At 42.1% G+C, this 23,547-nt stretch overlaps 1 pseudogene; it reads right to left on the reverse strand.

The window, feature by feature from the left end:
* LOC148524662 (uncharacterized) overlaps positions 1–23,547 on the reverse strand; it is a 79,293-nt pseudogene that overhangs the window by 10,966 nt on the left and 44,780 nt on the right.

Consider the following 23,547-nt stretch of genomic DNA (forward strand, 5'->3'; position numbering starts at 1 on the left):
TTTCCTTAAAAGTTCTGCAAAGTCACCGAAATACAGACATAGGGACTCTTAATCCCTCCAATCCAGCAATTCATGCAACAACTAATAATGCAAATAGTTTAGCACAATAGGTGCAGTACTCACTGTATCCATGCCACACATGGGATTTATTATCAGACACAGCTACACACACTATGCTGGGCTGGTTACACCCAGAGGAGAAAGACATGCTCAGACTTCACCTTATTATGACCAAAAACAAACAACAACAAAAAGTTCTAATACAATAGGATGTGTCAATAGTATGTATTGTAAATTGGCAAATATGGTCAAAAATAAATATGAAAATGTATTTTCCCTAAACTTTAGTCCCTAATAAGTCAGACATGTTACATACATGTGTGCATGTGTATCCAACATAGTAAATACCTCACTGCTTCTGTTCATTACGGGGCACTCATTCTTCCTCAGCATTCAGAAAACTCTTGCCCAGGAGGAACTGTTGTCTGGCTCTGATGAATCCTTCCCCATGAGGCTGCTGCTGATCTCCTCCATGGGTCAGAGAAGCATGTGATGAGCTCCACCAATCAGAGCTTAGCACATGCCTCTCTGACCCTTTGTGGTGTCTCGTGGGACTTACTCAGCTCCCAGTAATGCACTGCACTTGAGCAGTGCACTCAGTGTGCCCCTGGCACCCCCACCCCTCTCAAAAGTTGAAGGGGGCATGTCGCCCCCCTTGCCCCCCCCCCTCCGTTCAGGCACATACTTTATGTGTATAGGTTAAATAATTATATAATAAGAATGCTTCTTATATATAAAGTCATAGTTTTCCAATTTGACAGACATTATTTCTGAAAAATTAATAGTACTTAATAGACTGTTCGTCAAATGTCTGAATTAACAGGGCTATAAAACGAGCCTAGAAATGTATCTCTATTGAAGGTACACTTCGGAAATATTTAGACTCTACTCAGCAAAATTGCAGGAGTAAATTCACTGATTTAAAAATAGGAAAAGTTGATACTGAGAGATACCTAATAAAACACTAAGCAAAAGGTTCCTGCCACCAAAGGGCATAGAAACCAATACAATTAAACTGAACGTCTCAGGGGACCTTGGGAGAAAATAAAATAAAGGTTTCTTGAAATTGCATACTATCCATCAAGAGATGTCATTCTAATTGCTGATAGTGGATTTTATAACTAGGAAAACATATAAACAGGATACAAAAGAAAAGGGGGACAGATAAACATAGCCCTACAGTTAATAAACATTCTAATGAATGAAGACAAATAAAAATAATATGCCGAATACTGTATGAAACACAAATATGTTTCAAAGAAATGTCTTTATCAGATGTTAGTACTAACAATATTTTCCATACAGTATGCACAATACAAACTCACAGTATAGAAGAACCTACAACCAATTAAGAGAACAATTATAACATACATATAAGCAGCTAAATAATGGAAATATTATAATAAACACAATAATACAGTACGTGTGTGTGTGTATATATATGTACAGTATGTGTGGCCTTGCTTCGATTTAAAAATGTCTTCTATTATTAATGAAACAGTAGATAAAAATCAAATGATCGATTAAAAAATATATTCATTCTGCCAGCAATATTTCTACCAATAGAATGTGTATACAATATATATACTAGTCTGCTGACTAAGGAGGTCTGAAATGTCGACCTTTGCCCTGAAACGTCGACCTTTGCCTGAAGATTGCCTTCAAGTGTTGGATAAATAGTTCTAGAAGATTGCTGAGTGCCCATTTTTGTTAATAGATAGATAGATAGATAGATAGATAGATAGATAGATAGATAGATAGATAGATAGATAGATAGATAGATAGATAGATAGATAGATGATAGATTTTAATGTTATTCAAAAAGTAGATTATTATATAATCTAATAATCACTGAGAAAACTGTAATTACCATATTGATAATATCAACATTTATATTTATACAACTGAACAGAGATTTGCATTGTGAACAACAGTGAAGACAAAGTAAATGAATGTTTTAGCAATTTCTGCTCATCTAAACAAAATATAAATAGACAGCTGGATTTGCAAATGGACTTTCCAGCAAAGGCTTGTAAGCAGCAAAGTGCTAGAAGGCTCCTATCTCCTATTTGAAAAGTGCTATGCTCCTTTTTTTTCCTCCTGTATCTGTAACAATTACTTGCTGATGGTTACTCAGGTGTCTGGCAATTGTCTCTCTCAAAGTCCAAACAGAAAAACACTGTCTGGCACAAAAATCTTTAGTAAAATATTTTTTTGAAAATTGCAAAACTCCTAAGCTCACCCCATATGGGAAATAGATAAACCAGGGGTGGTTTAAGAGAGGAGGGGACTTGTGTGCAGCCTCCTTGTGGCCCCCTCCTGTCTCGCAGTGCAGCAGACTTTGTGCCAGAGCCTACTGCGCAGGTCACCGGGAACATGGCATGGAGAATTATCTATTATACATGCACAAATCTCCAGCAAAATGGCTTCTGCACCATTGTCCTGGTCTGAAGCATCGGCTGATGCAGGACTCCGGAGAGGTAAGTATAATATAATAAGGGTGGAGGGTCTGCAGTGTGGGCCCATGTGCACTGCACACCCTGCACCCATTATAGATACACCAGTGCAAGCAACTGACATTGGCATGAAGAAATTTGAGTATATATATAAATTCTCCAAAGGTCCCTTTTAAAAAACAAGGCGACACTCCCAGTTGTTATAGTACAAAAGGTGTATTCAAATCATTGTAGTGACATCCATATAATCAGCGTTTCAAAGTCCTTAGACTTTATCATCAGGATGGGTCACAAGTCATGTAACAAGACAATCAAAATCACCAGTGCAAGTGTCTTACCTTATAAAGCCAAAAACGCTGAGACTCCCCTCCCCGCAGCGCTGCCACCTGAGTGGAAGGCGGGACATCTGTCTGCCCGAAAACCAAAAGTGACGGAGGTGGTGACGCATAGGGTTGCCTAGCAACCTCTACAGCCAAACTCCTCTCCAGCAAGCAGCGCTGCTCTGAAGGGAGAGATAACATACTGTTAAGAATCTACATAGGAGCATTGTATGCTCATAAGCCCATCCATAGTAACATCTTAGACACCTCACATACGGAAATATAGAAAATATGAAGGAGTTTGGCTGTAGAGGTTGCTAGGCAACCTTATGCGTCACCACCTCCGTCACTTCCAGTTTTTGGGCAGACAGATGTCCCGCCTTCCACTAAGGTGGCAGCGCTGAAGGGAGGGGAGTCTCAGCGTTTTTGGCTTTATAAGGTAAGACACTTGCACTGGTGATTTTGATTATCTTGTTACATGACTTGTGACCCATCCTGATGATAAAGTCTAAGGACTTTGAAACGCCGATTATATGGATGTCACTACAATGATTTGAATACACCTTTTGTACTATAACAACTGGGAGTGCCGCCTTGTTCTTTAAAAGGGACCTTTGTAGATTGCATTCGTTTGGGAAGGCACCACTATGCTGATTACATAATCCAGAGTAGAAAAGAGAGGGGTTTTAACCCCCTATTGTTCCTCAGCACACTGAATTATACTAGCAACAATATATGAAGACTATATGGTAATAGAATTTCAGAGATATTAGTTGCATGCATTTCCAAATACATGGGATGCTGCTAGGCCTCGTCAAGGCTTCTCTGTCACTAGCAGTCCCTACACTAAATGGTTCATGTCCGGGGCACAGAGCACCCCAAAATAACATCCAGCCCAGGACCCCCCCAGGGCATCACACGAAAAATGGAAAAAGAGTGACAATGCAGTGTAAAGTATAGAAGTGTGCAAGTAGTTACTAAGTGTTAAGGAGTTAAAATATATGTGAAAAATTGCATGAATAATAAACATAAAAAGGTGATGTGAAAAGTAACTATGTGTATTAAGTGGTGATGCCCTCAGGAGGCCCAGCCAGAGCAGTCTCGGGGGCCCTACGCCCAAACGCTCACCCCAAATGTAATGTATGCCAATTAAAGCCTCATAATAAAGGCACATATATATTTTTGGCAAATGTAAGGCCTCATGATAAAGGCACATACATAAATGCATCTGAATTGAGAGCCAGCTTACCTGGGAGTCACTCCTGGGAACTCCAACTAGCACTACTAGAACCAGCATGCCCTGCTAATGCTGGCTCATTCATGCATCTCATAACCACAAACAAAAAAATGGCAGCTGCTCAATCTGGTAGTACTTTTTTCAGGTGCATGAAAGGGAGGGGTCATACCAAGTAGAAAAGAGAGGGAGGGTTTAACCCCCTATTGTTCCTCAGCACATCGAATTATAGCGTTTGGGCGTAGGGCCCCCGAGGCTGCTCTGGCTGGGCCTCCTGAGAGCATCACCGCTTAATACACATAGTTACTTTTCACATCACCTTTTTATGTTTGTTTATTATTCATGTAATTTTTCACATATATTTTAACCCCTTAACACTTAGTAACTACTTGCACACTTCTATACTTTACTACACTGTCACTCTTTTTACATTTTTCGTGTGATGCCCTGGGGTGGTCCTGGGCTGGACGTTATTTTGGGGTGCTCTGCACCCCGTACGTGAACCATTTAGTGTAGGGACTGCTAGTGACAGAGAAGCCTTGACGAGGCCTAGCAGCATCCCATGTATTTGCAAATGCATGCAACTAATATCTCTGAAATTCTATTACCATATAGTCTTCATATATTGTTGCTAGTATAATTCAGTGTGCTGAGGAACAATAGGGGGTTAAACCCCCCTCTCTTTTCTACTTGGTATGACCCCTCCCCTTCATGCACCTGAAAAAAGTACTACCAGATTGATTGAGCAGCTGGCATTTTTTTGTTTGTGTACCGAATACAGAGTGCCAGGCTTCCTAGGAAGATATATATATATATATATATATATATATACTGTATATATATATGTATACTGTATATTAGGACCTATAGCACCTATATATAGCAATTATTTATATGTAGCACCTATTAGGATTCAAGAGACTTCCTCATTAGCAGATTGTACAATATACAGTACCTCTATTCCCCCCAGATGTCGGACATAAAGGTTGCCAGGATTTATTTGTACATCATAATAGCCCTTTCAAAAAAGAAAAAAGTGAGCTCAGCCACCTGCATAGTAAATCAGAGGCAGAAATAAAAGATCATCAACATACAGCCACTATTTATTAAGGGACAAGTTATTTGAGACCTCATTTTATACATCCCTGTCTTAATATAGAATCAAATCTCTAAAATAATAAGTCCATATTTGAGTTTGATTTACCTGAACTTCTAAAAGCTACTTTTCATATACAGAAAGGCGAAAACTTCCAATAACAAATAACTATTTTTACCACCACTTTTCATGTTCTTACTTGGATCATCAGAACTGGAGGATTAATGAATGGCATAGTACAAATAGACCCGGGTCTAGTTCCCCTGAAAATGTGCACCACCGTAAGGAAATGGCCATTGTTCTGACTTCATGAGAGCTTTAGCTAGTTAAATACTATTTTAAGATTAGGGGCTCTATTTACTACAATCTGCATATTGAATGCAGATTGTAGTGTGATATTATCGACTGAATTCGCATTGCGAATTCAGACAATATCACAGGGATTTACTACAAATCCCTTGCACGGACAGAGCTTGCGAAAAAGCTCTGTCCCTGCGAATCCCCTCTGCACACTAGTCACGGTATTTTTGCAAAAAAATACTGTGACAAAGTGCCCGCGCAAGCGCCGATCGGCCCCCGCTGCTACCCCCGGCGCTAAGCCCTGCCCCCAATGCTAAGCCCCGCCCTCATGATCGTGGACCCCCCACAACCCCCTCCCTTAATTACACTTACCTGCATGATCCGGGCCTCCGGTGATGTCATCCATGTCCTCCGGTCAGGTGATATCCCATACTGCACTGGGACCTGATCAACTGATGACGGGGCCACAGTGCAGTATGGGAGACCAGCTGACCGGAGGGAGGACATCACCCGGAGCCCCGATTACCGGTCCATGGAGTCAGGTAAGTGAATTTTTTTTACAATTTTTTTTTTTTACACTGTATCAGCTTGCGGTCTGTTTAGACCACACAGCTGATCACTGGGGCCAACTCCCGGCTCTGCTCTCCCCGTTAGAGCAGAGTAGGAGTCTGGTAACTGGGAGAGACCCTGGATAACGCCACCTCCAGGCGTTATTATCACAGGGCCTCCCTAGGTTTTTTTTTTTCACAATTTATTTTCAGTAACTTTGCCCAGATCACATCTCCCATTACAATTATGGGAAATGCGATCTGATTACTAAAAATAAGTGATACTTAGGGGTTTGAGTAGAATTTTACGAATTCTACTCCAATTGCCCTGTAATAACTATAGGTGTTTTAGTCAAAATAAGATTAATAAATAGAGCCCTAGGACATCTTATTGAGTTAATGTTAGACCAGGTATAAATAATTTAAACTTAGCATTGATAAAGTTGGCAATATTACTGAAATTGGTCCCAGATTAAGTTTCACAAATGTTGTGTAATGTTAATTATTAGGGAAGAATGTTGTTAATACTTACAGTAGTATACAGTATATGTTAGGATGGTATAATAATCTTGATAAGCACTTATAGTACTAATTCTTACATCTCTAAAGAAAAGTAAAAATATTTTACCTGGCCATCTAAAGAGTTTGACCCAAACATTTTTATAGGTCATCATAATCAAAATAAAGTACAGTATGCTTATTTGTACAGATGGGATGTAGTTTAAAGTCTGGCTGTTGAGATGCCAGCGCTCACAATGCCGGCGCTGGAATCCTAACACTACTCAGAATCCCGCCTAGCATCCCAACAGCCGGCATCCCGACGGTAAGTAGTGGGGTTAGGGGGAGGGTTAGACACTATGGGGGAAGGGTTAGGTTTAGGCTGCAAGGGGGGGTGTTAGGTTTAGGCTGCAGGGAAGGAGGGTTAGATTTAGGGGTAGGGGTAGGGTTAGGATACTTACCGACAGGTGTCCATATCTTAACTCTGTCAAGATGTTGGCATCGGGATTCTGACCGTGAGGATCCCGGATGCCAGCATCCCGTACATAACTTGCACAGTATACTAGTGTGCATTTATTGTGTCTGGGGGTTGGGATCCCTTACCTGTTTGCCTTAAGGGCAAAGTACGGTGAACCACCAGTGCTATTGTAGATAGAATTCTGGAGTAAGAGTGGTCCATTTCCAAGCCATGAATACACAGGCACTGTTAAAGTGAATGAATATACAGGTACTGGTAAACCGCAACTCGGATTACCCGGATTTACAATATTTGTGTGGATTCAGAGTTCTGGAAACCGATCCGCACATCTCTACTAAAAATAAACATATTTCATAAAAATAACTCTGTACATTATACTATACAACATACAATGGGAAAGAGAACATTTTAAATATTATTGCAATAATGTTAACAATATATTCTAATTAATTTTGAAGATATATAATAAGTGCCTAGTTCATGATATCAAAGCACTCGATCCTGTATTTTGCAATATTTTTTCCTATACCAATAAAATTAGAAACTTACAAGTCCATCAGAAAATCTGGAACATTCAAGTCCCCCAGATGTGATATATACTCCAAATTGGAGATGTATATTAATAAAGCAATTTGAATGAAGCCAAACATCTTTTGTAACATATATATTTACTGCTAGATAGGAAAATGTTACCTTTTTAGTACAAGTAGTCTAAAATATATTCAATTACATGCAGTGGCGGTTCCAGTGGGGCTGCAGCACAGTCCAAAATTCAAATTCAAATCCTTCCACCTCCCCTCTTGACCAATCCCTTTCTGTCTCCTCTGTTACCTGTCTCATTTTGCCTGTTCCCATCTTGCTCACCTCCTTAATCTCTCCCTATCATCTGGCACTGTCCCTTCTGCATTCAAACATGCCCTTGTCTCCCCCATTCTTAAAAAAAACTGCTATTGATCCTAACATACTTTCCAATTACCGACCCATCTGTCTTCTCCCTTTTGCTTCCAAACTCCTTGAGCGTATTGTTTACAACCACCTTACCACCTTTCTTTCCTCCCACTCCCTCCTTGACTCAAACTGGCTTCCCGCTATCTCCACTCCACTGAAACTGCCCTCACAAAAGTCAGCAATGACCTCCTTGCTGCCAAATCCAAGGGCCACTACTTTCTGCTGCATTTGACACTGTAGACGACCCTCTCCTCCTGCAAATCCTTCACTTGGTTTAAGTAGCACTGCCCTCTCCTGGCTTTTCTCCTACCTCTCTGATCGTTCCTTCTCTGTATCCTCTCATGACTCCTCTTCCCCCCAACTTCCACTAACAGTAGGAGTTCCTCAAGGTTCTGTTCTGGGACCTCTCTTTTTCTCCCTATATACATCCTCTTTAGGTGAACTCATAAACTCTTTTGACCTCCAATATCATCTCTATGCAGATGATACTCAAATTTACCTTTCCACCCCTGAGCTCTCCCCCTCGCTCCTTACCCGTATCTCCAACTGTCTCTCTGCTGTCTCTTCATGGATGTCCCAGCACTTTCTCAACCTTAACATGTCTAAGACTGAGCTGATCATCTTTCCACCCTCTTCCACCCTCACTTCCCATAATTTCATTATCTATTGATGGCACAACTATTGCCTCTAGCCCTAAAGTGCGCTGTCTTGGAGTTATCCTAGACTCTTCCCTCTCATTTAAACCACACATTCAGCACCTCTCGCAGTCCTGCCATTTCCACCTAAAAAATATCTCCAGGATTAGATCCTTCCTCACCCAGGATGCCACTAAAACCCTCATCCACTCACTGGTCATCTCCAGATTGGACTACTGTAACCTTCTCCTAGCTGGCCTCCCAGTCTCTCACCTCTCTCCACTACAATCAGTTCTCAATGCTGCTGCTCAGCTAATCTTCCTCTCCAGACGTTCTACATCTGCTTCCCCTCTCCTTCAAGCCCTACACTGGCTCCCCTTCCCCTTCAGATGCCAATTCAAGGTTCTTACACTCGCCTGCAAAGCCCTCACTAAATCCTCTCCCACATACATTTCTGACCTTCTCTCCCTTCACACTCCCGCCCATCCACTTCGCTCAACAAATGCATGCCGCCTCTCTTGCCAACTGATTACTTCCTCCCACTCCCACATCCAAGATTTTGCCTGTGCTGCTCCCTACCTTTGGAATGCTCTCCCTCTCCCTTTCAGACTCTCCACCTCTCTACAAATCTTCAAATGGGCTCTCAAGACCCAGTACTTCATCAAGGCTTTCCAGCTCTCATGCTAACCCACCTCATGCTCTACCCTCGATATCTTCCCCTTTGTGTCATGCCTGTCTGTCTGCCCCTCCCCTTTAGAATGTAAGCTCTCACGAGCAGGGACCTCTTCCCTCATGTCCTTCTCTTTACATTTTCTTCTACTCTTTACTCCCCATAAGGGCACCTAACACGTGACTGCCAACTCCCTGCTGCTTATTGTGAGTGTTTAATTGCTATTGCAGCAATGTATATAATTGTGTCCTTATCCTGCACTGTGTACTGTAAATTACTTGTTTCTTGTTCACTTATTAGTTCTATGTACTATGTAGGGCGATGCGGAACACTTGTGGCGCCATATAAATAAAGGATAATAATATTAATAATAATAATAATAATAATAATAATAATAATAATAAATAGGGGAGTCACACCAACTGCCAGTGAGTCCCAGCCATCTATGTTTGGCAGTATTTTAAATGGCAGTTGGTGTGGCTCCCCTATTTGAATTTTGGTCTGTGCTGCAGCTCCACCTTTGGAGCCTCCACTGATTACATGCATATTTGTTACCACTAGAGCTCTGGTGATGTCCAGTTAGGACACATGGGGCCTGATTCTAAGCTGCATGCAAAAGCAAATGGAGTAGCGCCTATTGGCGGTCACTTTTCTGCTAGTTTATGCAAACGCCCTCCAAACCCCTTCCCATATGTACATCCATGCCACCGAATGTGCAAGGACTGGTGCATCCTTATATCTGAACATCAATTGCACCATCAAAAATTGCACCAGCCCTATGGCAGGTGCAGTTTCTCAATCTGACCACGGCCTCCTATGCTTGCGGCTGTGCATCTGCGATTGCAGCCACTTGTATTGACATGCCTGCGACACTCCCATAATATGCCAAATGAATGGACCATTTTTGTGTGCACTTCTAGCCACCATCCAGTTGCCACCCAGGAATACCAATCACTCCACCATTTTTTTTTATACCATCTGCCCCAATCACACCTCTGTGCAACGTGTGAGTTGTTTGGATTTTCTAGAAATTTTCATGCATGCGCATCTGCAAAATTTTGCTCAACTCCATGGACTTTGGCATTACATGTGGATTGTGTGCGACTCAATCAGGCTAAAGGAATCAATTGCAGAAGGTGGACAAAAACATTCTTCTCTTACACATTAATTTCAATGGATTGCCAATAAGTCAGGATTCAATGAGACTGAAGACAAGCCCATGGATACACCCCAGACTGTCATCAAGAATCCTGAACATAATTTATAATTTGTAAATACCCCGTTTGAGTATCTGCATGCGGGTGTATCTGCATGCCAAATGCTATGTTACAGCCACTGACACTGTAACGTAGCATTTCGCATTCAGATACACCCGCAGTTGCACACAGAATATAGGCATGCTGCATATAATTTTAGTCAGCAGAAGCTGCTTTTGCTATCTTATTCGAATCACTGTGCAAATAAGATGCATTTGAAGGTAGAAAGTTGCATGAAAAGATCTCTGCGCTACCGAGTCACACCACGGCATGTCGCTACTAGAAGGGCATTTAATGCGCTTGGAGGCTAGATGTATGAGGGCATATCTGTAAATATAGGCAAGAAAAGAGAATAATTTATAAATAAACTTCTAACAGTACAATTGCAAACTCTGCTGCAGAAGTCAAGTCCCAGGATATATAATCCCCAATTTGGTGCTGACTCATATACAAGGAGGGAAGTTCTTAGTTGTAAATGTGGTCAAGAAGGTCATTATTCATATAATTGCCAATCTACTTGGAGAAGCCTTAGCAGGGTAATAATGGGTGTTAATATGATAGAGGAGTATTTCCCCACCCATATCTACAGAGGATTGTCAGGGGGAGAGATATGTTACATACATCAGGCCCTCACCGATCCTTCACACCTCTGAATCCTAGTGGAATGCCTCTTGTATCTCTAGATTTGAATCAGCATGAGAATATTCAGGCTTGTGATACCGCACAGATTTGAAACACAGATCAGCAGTAGAAATTTTCTTATACACAATGATGGGGAGGACATACCTGTAACATACTGAGCATAGATGCTACTGAAACTGCATATATTGAACGAATAATATCAATGTATATTAGTGATCAAAAATATCAGTTTTTAGCAGATATGGGGCTGACATGTCAGTGATAATATCTCTGTTCTCATACCAATGTCAGATAATTCAGTATCTGCAGGCTCTAATTCTGGTGTAGTGCAGCAACTCCCATTAACCCAATAAGTACCAGTAACTGTTGGAACATTCTTTCCTTGTAGCCACCAGTGCACCAACACTGAAGCCGGGGTTCATCCACCTAAGATCCCACAATAGCCCCTTAAAACTGAATCTGAGTTGGAAGTTTTTCCTGTTATCCAACGGATGGAGCATAGTTTATTAACAAGAACTAATAGTATTGTGAATATACCCATCTTCCCGATTGAAAAGTTGGGAAGGTGTTAATTTCAGTTAATTCACGATTTACAGACAATTACAGGCAAGTAATCCAGTGGTAACGAATCCTGCTAACACATTAATGTAAATACCACTTGAAGCTGCATTTTTCTCTTTCCCATTGCATCCAGATTGTCAATATTTATTTGCCTTTATCTATAGGAGGGGGAGTACAGTACACATGGACGAGGCTGCAGCTAGATTTATGTAATACCCAGGTAAAAGGTGTCAGAGTAATTTCAAACAGTAATGTTCTCACTTTACCTGGTACTTGAATTTCTCCACCCAGCACAGGTTCTAAGGTGTGGTTCAGAGAGGTAAGGAAGGTGGGACTACACGAAATGTATTTTTAACAGATGGCTTCATTAACAGCTGGTTTATTTGAAGAAAATGTTTGTCTGTAAGAATCAGCAACTGTATACTCTATTTTGTTAATATGCAGATTTAAAAATTATTCAATTACACTTTGTTAGTTTCAGAACAAAACATATACATACATCCATCAAAGATCAGTAGTGCAAATCAGATAGATTCAGGGGTAAACAAATATCTTCTCATTCAAGAATAAGGCACAGTAAATCACAGTAGCAATCACTTTTCAGACATCAGAAAATGTACATAAAAGAGCTCAACAATACTTCTTAATATGTGAAGCAAATTACCTCAGTTAAATATTTCCTACAAACATAACAACACATTAGATAATTATAGTATACCTTATAGTATAAGTGCATTTATAACTAACTTTGCATATCTCAAAGAAATATTTATCAAGAAGCTGAATGTTCCCAAAAATTGAGTCCTGCAGTAATAAAATGTCTCTTGAATCTTCACTGATCATACAAAAACAAAGGAAGTTGAGGATCCATTAACAAGAGTTTATTATGAAAGTGAATTGCACTTTCCAGAACACTACGGATTCCAATATATATATACTGTATATATATTGATTATTCTTGTATTTGGTCAGCCACTACTGTAGTATTACAAAAAGAATTAGATACCTTGCTGTAATATTTAATCAGAGTCACTACTGCAGTAATGGAATATTAGCCTTTAATCCTGTGTAAGGTTGCTTGGTAATTATCAGGCTGTAATGTAAGGTCACTGCTGCTTCTCCCAGCAAAGTGTTTTACAACTATGGGGGGATGTCCCTTGGCAACAGGGCTGATCACAAGCAGAGGGGTGATTGTCTTACCCGAGTCCACAGACGGTCGCTGTATGGCTCCTGCTTGCAGGTTCACGGGACGGGCGGATGCCGGTCTTCCCAGCAGATGCCTGGACCACCGCTACCCAGCGGGTCTCAGGGCTGCTTCAGCCACTTCCGCAGGTCTCCCGCCACAGGGATAGTGCTGCTGTGCTGTTGTTCTGGGTGCAAGCGGCTGACGCTCTGTTTCCCGAGTCCTTGGTTCGGCTGTGTACATGTCACTCACAGCTGATGCGGAAAGTACAGGCTTCACGCTGAGCTGCTACCGTGGCGGCACACACTGGCCAATGCTTCACACAAACTCTCCTTCCCAGCACTCCTTGCTGATACACTCCATGCTGGATCTGCTCACCTCCCAGCCTATGTAGCAGCTGTAGATATCCCTTCTGCAGATCCAGGGTGACATTCTAAATCTGGGCTTCCTGCCCTTAGGGCACCGAATCAGCTGCAGGCAACATGCAAGGTAAGTGGCAACATTGTATTGTCTGGAAGCCACATTAACCCTTGGTATTCCTGAGAGAGTAAAAAAGGCTGTGTTATCCCCTTTTCAGTTTTGAGAGTATTCCTGGTGGGTTACATCCCTCCCTGCTTTAAAGATGCGTGTCCTCATGCAAAGCGTAACTTGCAAAGTCTCACATAAACAGTCTTTAGATTGTTAGCAATAATATCAAAAGCAGGGACAGAAATGAGGATCACATTATTGGTCAATCAGTGCATACAGTATGGCAATAGTAAGAGAAAACAGGTTCAAACAAAATCACATTTCAATAAATTGTGCTATAAATACATAATGTCAAGGCTATAATGTTAGTATCATATGACAAATCAAACATAGGTAGGGTCACCCCTACTGAACACTCTATTGCCTACAGAGTACAGATGGAGCACCTTTATTCCTTTTTCCTGACTTTCTTGTCATCTGTTGGAGAAGAAAGACAAACTCTTTACCACTCATTGAGGCTTACTCACCATCTGGGTGATGCCGCTCTGGGAAAAGCCATTTTACTTCCCCTTTAGTTTAGCTCAGGGATTCTGCCAGATCATGAGGCTCAGACATTGACATAGCTGAATCTGATGCATTGGGTTTCAGGGGAACCCCCAAGCCTTCCCTTTCAGCTGTGTAGATCACTTCCTTGGTATCCTTTTTCTGGTCAGCTGCACTTGAATTAGCCTGATTAAAGTCGGTCGTATTAGAACCAATGTCCTCCATCCTAGCCTTACTCTCACATGCTGGATCTGGAGGAAGTTGCGGTCTGGTTACATCCTGCAGGTTCCGCTGCACTGTGTCACTTTGTTCCTCCACAGTTTGCACATCTGTTGGTCCCAACAATTCACTTTGATATGGGACATCAAGATATCGCATGCGTTCATATGGTCAATCTGAAAAGTATTGTGGGCAGTGACTCATTAGATAAGGTTGTGGTTGATGTACACTTACTGCCACATTTTCCACTTCCGCGCGCTCCTCTCCACTTACCCGGTATTGGCAGTATTGCTGGTAGTGGTGTGGAGGACCTCTGCAATGTAGATAGCACCAGTAACACCTGTGATTTGCTGCATATCTGCTTACTTTAACTGGAGCACCACCAGGACCAGCGACATTTGTTGCCTGTAGTCTTTTTTCTCCATTGATGACATCAAATTCCACAATTTCTTGATCTCCTAGGCTACAATGGTATTTTCTCAGGTTACTCTTTTGAATGGCTGTATAATGAACAAAAATATCATTCTTGGTGTCATTACGTTTTATGAATCAATAGCCACGTCACACATGGAACCATATGACTTTGCCCGAAACACTTCTTGCTATGGCTGATGTAACATCACTTGCAGGTGGTGTTCTCTCAATTCCTATTTGATTCTATACTATTGAGCCCAGACTCACATCTCTCAGCTGCTGTTCTTCCATCCGTGGACCTATTCTGCTCGTCCCTGCTGAGTGCTGGTCCTTTTCCTCAGGACTTCTGTAGGTTTCAGGCTGCAGGCCTGTTTAAGGCTGCATACAGTAGCTTTTTATTTCAAAGTGATTTATTTTCTAAGTGGTATTATATGCACAGCATAATTTAAAGAGTTAGACAAGAGATAAACAGGAGGTAGACAGGAGGACAACTTTTAAAAAAGAACTCTTTACAACTTGAAAAGGATCTTATGAGCTTCTGGATACCCTGCAACTCAGCCACCAGCTTTCATTATAACCTGAACACACCTTATGCCAACAGTCTGCTTCAGCATTGCAAGCAACTACCAGGTGGATTGCAGCATTTTCATTTTTTTAATGTATGTTTTTTGACCCTACACTGTTTATTATTCCTATACCACTGGTAATTTATCTCTACAACACTGTAGTATCTACCATTTTTAAATACCTTCTCATCTATAAGAATGCTTTATCCTTAATTTAAAGTCCTGTAACAGCTTTTTTTTGTTTATTATATACTCTTGTAGTTGTGCCTTTATATCTACTAACACTGTTCTTCCTTTTATCTAACTTTTAGACATTTTAACTGTGCTATTCATGTATCTAACTCTCTTCACTACTACTGCTGTTTTCTTCCCCCCCAATCCCTCATCTACGCAATGTCTCTCTTTTCTTCTACTCCCCTCCTCACTCAGAAGCTACATAATACTTTCCTCTACCACCAGTTCTTATTTCTTTTCTCCCCCCATAGTCTCCTCCACTTTCCCCTCTATCTCCCTTCATCCCATCTAGTACTCTCCACCGCATCTCACATAACTCATAAGTCCTGCACCCTACCTTTTCTCCAAGTTACACCTCTTCTTCTCAACCCACAACACCTTGCCCACCACCTGCTGTCACCCTTCCTCACTCAGAAGCCCACCACGTACCCACACTCTCCTTATCCCCCTGCTCTAAATCAATCTTAACCCCACGCTACAGCAACCCTAACAATCTCCTTCTCTCTCCTCCCAACTCTATCCCTCTCTCCTGTCTCCTCTGGAGAGCCAGTCCTGTCTGTAATCAACTGATCCCTGTCCATTACGGCTTCATATTCAACTCCTTTAATCTCATAGCCATCACCAAATTCTGGACTTACCCATCTGACACCACTTCTACTGCAGCTATCTCCTTTGGGAGCCTCACATTCTTTTACACTCCCTGGCCTGGAGGTTGCCACAGTGTTGGTGTTGGGGTACTTCTATCATCTGGTCACTCCCACCTACTCTTATCTTCTAAACTCTCCACTTCATTATTTGCATTCAATGCTCATATCAGTTGCCTTTTCCAACTTCCTGAGTAGCTGACTTTCCTCATCCCCCTGGCCTTATCTCAAATTTCCATGTTAGCTTTACTTCTTCACTCCTAACCTTGAAATGGGCTCTCAAGACTCCTTTCTTCCTCAAATCTTTCCAGCTCTCATCCTAACCCACTACTCCATGTTGCTTCCTGACAATCCAGCCCATCTGTGTTTTCCCTGTTTATCTGCCCCCTCCCCTTTAGAATGTAAGCTCTCACGAGCAGGGCACTCTTCCCTCATGTGCTTCTCTCTCACTTACTCCTGCTTTAATTTTCAACAGCACCTAACCCTTGGTTGCTGACACCATGCTGCTTTTTAAAGTGTTATGCAGCAATGTATAAATCGTGTATTTGTCCTGCATTGTTTGTACTGTTAATAACAGTTTTTCTCATTTGTCTATGTACTTGTCTTGTGTGCTCATTTGTTTATATTCTTTATAAGGTGCTGCGGAGCCCTTGTGGTGCCATATAAATAAAGGATAATAATCATAATAATAATAATAATAATAATAATAATAATAAAGGCTCGCTTTGGGTGCAATAGCGTTGGTGTGACCGCATTGGTTACATCTTCTACAGATAGGTTGTCCTTGGTTCGGCTGCGAACACGTCAACTACTGCTGATGCGGAAAGTACAGGCTTCACGCTGAGCTGCTGCCTTGGCTGCACACACTGGCCGAGGCTTCACACAAACTCTCCTTCCCAGTACTCCTCACTGATACACTCCATGCTGGATCTGCTCACCTCCCAGCCTATGCAGCAGCTGTAGATATCCCTTCTGCAGATCCAGAGTAACATTCTAATAGGGGTATTCAATATGGAGCGAAAACTCTGTTTTTGCGATGTTTTCGCACCAATGACGTCATTTTTCGGAGGTTTTGGTTTTAAACTGTATTCAATTTCAAAGACTTTTCACAGGTTCGAAAAGTCTTTGAAAAAAAACGGGGATAACTTTTCACCACTGAATAGGTGGCGAAAAAAAGTGCAGAATTGGGTTTAGGGGTGCAGGCTTAAAAAAAATAGCCTGCACCCCTGGGAATGACACTTTAAAAATAACTGTGTCAAAAAAAGTTTTTTTTAAAAAAATAGGGACACCCCAAAAAAATTGGGGTGAAAAAAAAAATTGGAAAAAAAGTGTTTAAAGATAGGGAAATAGGTTCAGGGCTATTCTGCAAGTATGCGGCAGGTGTTTTCTAGAATAGACTATTAGCGGCAGGTGCATAGTTGCAGAATTTTTTAAAACTTACTTTAGGGAAATAAAAATATGCTAGTACCCATTTTCATGTACCCCAAATTTGATGGGACCACTTAAAAAAACGAAAAAAAAAAAACCTAAGTGCTCTTCTGCAACACTTCAATGTCGGGAAAAAACACCTGCTGCGGCTATTTAAATCCCCGACTTTCATTTGCAGGCTAAAACGGGGGTACCCATAGTAATCCTCCATGTTTTTACAACTTTAGGGGGTCCTACAATTTAATCCAGGAAAATTTCATTTTTTTACGCAGATCCCACTTCGCAGCTTCCCGTTTTCGTAGGTTTTATATTGACTACGGGGATAAAGCAGGCACGCGCCCGATACTTTATCCCAGGAAAATCTCCGATGTGGAACGAAAAGTCCAACACAGACTTTTCGCTCCCATATTGAATACCCCTCTAAATGTGGGCTTCCCGCCCTCAGAGCACCCAATCAGCTGCAGGCAACATGCAAGGTAACTGTCAACATTGTATTGCCTGGAAACCACATTAACCCTTGATATTCCTGAGAGAGTAAAAAAGGCTGCGTTATCCCCTTTTCAGTTTTGGGATTAAGCCTGGGGGGTTACATTTGCACAGATTGAATAGGCTTTAATGGCCCCTTTTCAACTAACCATACGAAAATGTACTACAATTAATTATACTCCATTCTTACCTCTTGTGTATGAGCATGCCCCAAAAGATTGAGGATAATGAGACCAACATTGATCTGCATATACTTGTTGACTTAATGACCAATCATGATTGTCTACAACTTTTAGACCAGACATTTACAGCTAAACCTGACATCAACAATATACTGTACCTTTATCAGAAGTAAATCTCACTCTGTACACAGATAGTAGTTGTTATAGGCAAACTAAGGGGCACATGTACTAAGCTCTAGAAAGTGATAAATTGGGTAGTGATAAACTATCAACCAATCAGCTCCTAACTGTCATTTTTCAAACACAGCCTGTAACATGGCAGAAGCTGAGTGGCTGGTAGTTTATCTGTCTCTAATTTATCACTTTCCAGATCTTAGTACATCTCCCCCTAAGACTGAAGAATTGTGTACAGAACACATAGTCACAGCAGATGATGGTATTGTTAGACAGAGGCGTTAGATCCTCCTCATTCTGCCAAAATAGCTGTGCAAGTGGCACTCACAAGAGCATGTAATTTGGCACTGGGTAAAGAGTAAATATCTACATGGATAGTAGGTATTGCAATATTGTTCATGAATTCAGGCCATTATGGCATCATCAAGACTTATCTAACTGCAGCAGGTAAATGATAGCACACTGTCAACATGTAAGGAAATTGTTGGAGGCTATTCAATTGCCATTGCAAGTAGCAAGGATTAAATTTCAATGACAAGTAAAGACTCAATTGCTATGGAAAATAGCCAGCAGATGAGGCAGTGAAGAATGTAGCAAACAGACCATTACTAAATTTTTTTCACAGATATAAATTTAATGCTGTTTTAGTTAATCACTGACTAGGAATTAATCAATAAAAAAGAAAATGGCCATCTGGAAGTCGAAGGGGTGTGGACCTGGCTTCTCTTCTCATTCAGGTAAAAAGGATGCTTCTTGCTTTACATGCTTGAGGAAGAACCCAGGGAAAACTATACCAACAGAACCATCACACATTGCTCATATATACAGATGTGTCCTCTTAAATCCTTGCCGATAACGCTAGAAACGTGCACAGCATCACACTATGCGATTACCTGCAGCAGCATACACTATGGTATGTTATAGCGTGCACTGTGATCATACCATGCAATCCTAGTACTTAAGTTTCCGCTACTTAGGGCTAGGTTAGGTTAGGAGTGTGAGGGGGAGGAAGTCTAGGGTGGGGGGGTGTGGTGTTTGTTGTGGGGGTTTAATAGGAGGGATTTGCCACGTATGCAGCAAAGATGCAAGACAACACATCTGTAGGGTCCATTTCAGGTAATACAGATTGGATTCATTCAACTGCCATAAAATCCTAATCTTCAATATACCCTTCTAATCTATTATATGTTTTCAAGCTTGGTTGAAGGTTTCCAGCTGCAAGTTGCACAGCTGTATTTATTGCTAAGAAATGAGTACAATAATTTATGTGTAGATATGGTATACCACATATGATTGCAAGTGACAGATGTACACATTTCAAAAAGCACATTTCACAAACAATGTGTAAATTATTTGAAATTCAGAGTAAAATTACGTACCCCATGAGAACACAAACAAGTCAATGGAAAAATAGAACACATTAATGATATTATTAAAAATAGAATTGAGTAAAGTAATGAAGGATGCAGGTCTAGCGTGGCCCAAGACTTGCTCTCTGGTATTGCAAAGCATCAGAACCACCCCAGGCCTTTACTCAATCTCTCCCCATATGAGGTCTCGTTTGGGAGGTAGCCATGTCTCATTGTAAGCCCACAAGAGACTTCAAAGTGCACACAAGATGTAACTGTCAAATACTTGATACAAATGAGCAAACAGTTGCAGAAACAACAAGTGACATTGAAATTAATATATCCGCAAATGAAAATTAAGAACTGTCATAGAATGAAGCCAGAAAATATGTTATGGTCAGAAATTTTTTACGTTTTGGTTGCTTGATGGCTCAAGGCATGGACCATAGCAAGTGTTGTTCCCAACAAATACAGCATTGAAAGTTGCTGAGATACGGATGTACTCAGCTATTTTGTTGATCATGGCATGGTGTGCAGGCCTCTGAGTCACGCCATGGACTTGTGGCATGGCGTGCAAGCCTCTGAGTCGCGCCATGAACTTGTGGCATACCGTGGTATTCTTCAACGAAGGATACGCTATGGCATGTAATACAGCGCTTAACCGCTGGGTGGCGAGTGCTCCACTGTTGTAATTTGTACTGAATGCCATACTGTTAAACTTAAATTGGATGGATATCACATTCACAGCATTTGCATGTTCGCACAACCAATATTTTTAATGTCACATAATGTATATACAGTAAGATCTTATAACAGGATGCAAATCAGTGCACATACAGTATTGTACATAACTGAACAGTAGAGAAGTTGCCCGAGTTGTTATCACGGTATAACCAATACTGTAGATTAATGAGATGCACGCACAGCTTTCACTGAGATGGGATGAATTACAGTATGACAAATTTTTTTATAATTAAAACCAGCAGCGGGAGGAGTGCACAAGGATGAGGCCACTCTGTGTGGTTCACTGTAGCTGGCGTGTGGGCTAGTGGTTAGGTGATCACTTTGGAAGAATTATGGTCCCGGGTTCGATCCCTGGAAAATAATATTTTTTTATTTTTTGGCACTGTCTGCTCTGGTCACTATAGTGAAACTATGGTACTGTAGTAGTGTTGTACTGTAATACTGTAGTGTTGTTGTTTAAAAGGCTGCTTAAAAGTAAGACATTACAAACTGATTGTGCATTTAAATACTGCAAAACTTTCGTCAATGTCTGCGCTGTGGTGGCTGTCAGCTCCGAGGGGTTGCAATGGGATTTCTTGTGCATGCCTAGTGGAGGGGTTACAATGGGATCTGTGGCACCAAGCCATATGCCATGTAGCGCTATGCCATGGCGTATGGAAGATCATCACTGCGCATGTGCAATTGTCTGTATTACTACAGTACTGTACGGTATGCTGTTGAATTTTCACCCTTGCGCCACTCTGCGCTGTCCAAGACTTGTACACAATAGTCACAATAGTAAGGGTATTACTACAGTACTGTACGGTATGCTGTTCAATTTCTCCCTTGTGCCACTCTGCGCTGTCCAAGACTTGTACACAATAGTCATTTCATGACTTCAGAAACTGCTACAGTAGTGCGCTCTGTTTGAGAGGGAAGCCTCTAAATTACAAACTGACTGTGCATTTAAAACATGAATTTTGCACCACTCTCTACGCTGTCCTAGACTTGGACACAATAGTGATTTCTGTATTTATAAACTGACTGCGTTTAAAGCACAAAATAGCGCTACACCGTAAACTTGCCACAATACAGATGGGGTGTCAGCCTTGCACACTATAGTGATGTCTCTTGAGCTGTAACTGAGAGTTGCCTCTGTCTCTGAGAGGGCTCTCTGTATTACAAACTGAATGTGCGTTTGAAGCGCAAAATAGCGTTACATTGCAAACTTGCGACAATGTCGATGCTGTTCCAACCTTGCACACTATAGTTATTTCTCATGTCCAGTAAGTACTGTGTAGTAGTGGGATCTGCATGAAAGAGAGCTCTCTGTATTACACGGTTGGCGCTATGGTGGCTGTCAGCCATCTCCGATGGATTAGAAATGGCATCTCTGGCGGGCGCATGCCCAGTAGGAGGGTTGCGATGGGATTTCTGGCGCATGCCCAGTGGGCCAAGAGTCATACACAGTGCATCAGGTCCCTTCCCCCAAAGCAAGCAAGAGCCTCTCATTACCATAATAAAGGACGCTTTGTTATTCCATTTACTGTAAGCAGTCAGCTCTGCCCTTGTGTCCTGAAAAAGGCTATGAATAGTGACCATTGCCAAGGACACCAGCCCCCATCTGCTAGGACAACTAGTGTGCCGCTATGAATGTGTCTGTACTGTAGTATATTAAAAACTGACGGTGCGGTTGAATTTTGCACCACACAATAGTGATTTCATAACTGCAGAAACTGGTAGTGAATGGACTGTGGGTCTCATTCAGACCCGCTCGCGAGCGCTGTATGCTCACAAGTGGGTCGATGGTGCCCAAGTGTGCATGCGCACGACGGAGGGAGCTCCGTCGTGCGCATGCGCGAGACCCGGCGAGCAATGGGGAAGCCGTTGCTCGGGGTCTCGCACCAAAGGGGGCGTGCTGTCGATGGTGAGTGACAGCACTCCCCCTTTGGTGGTCATGCCGGGGGCGTGGCTGCCCAGACAGAGGTGTTCCCATGGGAACGCCTACCATCTGGGTCCGGCCCCACTGACATCACTAGTGATGTCAGTGGGAGTGATTTTGGCTCTGATAGAGCCAAAATCACTCCAGGGCTTGCGGTAATGAGACCCTACCACAGGGTCTCGTCGCAAGCCCGATGGTCGCGATGGTCTTGACCATTGCGACCTTCATCATGGACACTCGCATAAGCTGTGGGTGGTGACCCACAGCTATGCGAGCGTCCAAGAGGCCGCTCCAAGTTTAGGTAGGAGGGCCCTGATTCAGAGTGAGTGCTCTGGTCAGAGCATCCAGCTCTGAATCAGGCCCTCTGTACAGTATGAGAGAGAGGCCTCTGTATTACAAACTGACTGTGCATTTAAAGCGCAAAATAGCGCTACACCGCAAACTTGCGACAATGTAGATGCGGTGTCAGCCTTGCACACTATAGCGATGTCTCTTAAGCTGTAACTGAGAGTGGCCTCTGTCTATGAGAGGGCTCTCTGTATAACAAACTGAATGTGCGTTTGAAGCGCAAAATAGCGTTACATCGCAAACTTACGACAATGTCGATGCTGTTCCAACCTTGCACACTATAGTGATTTTTTCATGTCCAGTAAGTACTGGGTAGTAGTGGGATCTGTATGACAGAGAGCTCTCTGTATTACACAGTTGGTGCAATGGTGCCTGTCAGCCATCTCTGATGGATTAGAAATGGCATCTCTGGCGGGCGCATGCCTAGTAGGAGGGTTGCGATGGGATTTCTGGCGCATGCCCAGTGTCCCGAGAGTCATACACAGTGCATCAGGTTCCTTTCCCCAAAGCAAGCAGGAGCCTCTCATTACCATAATAAAGGACACTTTGTTAATCCATTTACTGTAAGCAGTCAGCTCTGCCCTTGTGTCCTGAAAAAGGCTACGAATAGTGACCATTGCCAAGGACACCAACCCCCATCTGCTAGGACAACTAGTATGCCGCTATGAATGTGTCTGTACTGTAGTATATTAAAAACTGATGGTGCGGTTGAATTTTGCACCACACAATAGTGATTTCATAACTGCAGAAACTGGTAGTGAATGGACTCTGTACAGTATGAGAGAGTGGTCTCTGTATCACAAACTGACTGTGCGTTTAAAGTGCAAAATAGCGCTACACCACAAACTTGCCACAATGTAGATGCGGTGTCAGCCTTGCACACTATAATGACGGCTCAAGCTGTAACTGAGAGTGGCCTCTGTCTCTGAGAGGGCTCTCTGT

Source organism: Taudactylus pleione, unplaced genomic scaffold (assembly GCF_031769625.1).
Source record: "Taudactylus pleione unplaced genomic scaffold, aTauple2 ptg000117l, whole genome shotgun sequence".
Classification (NCBI taxonomy): Eukaryota; Metazoa; Chordata; class Amphibia; order Anura; family Myobatrachidae; genus Taudactylus; species Taudactylus pleione.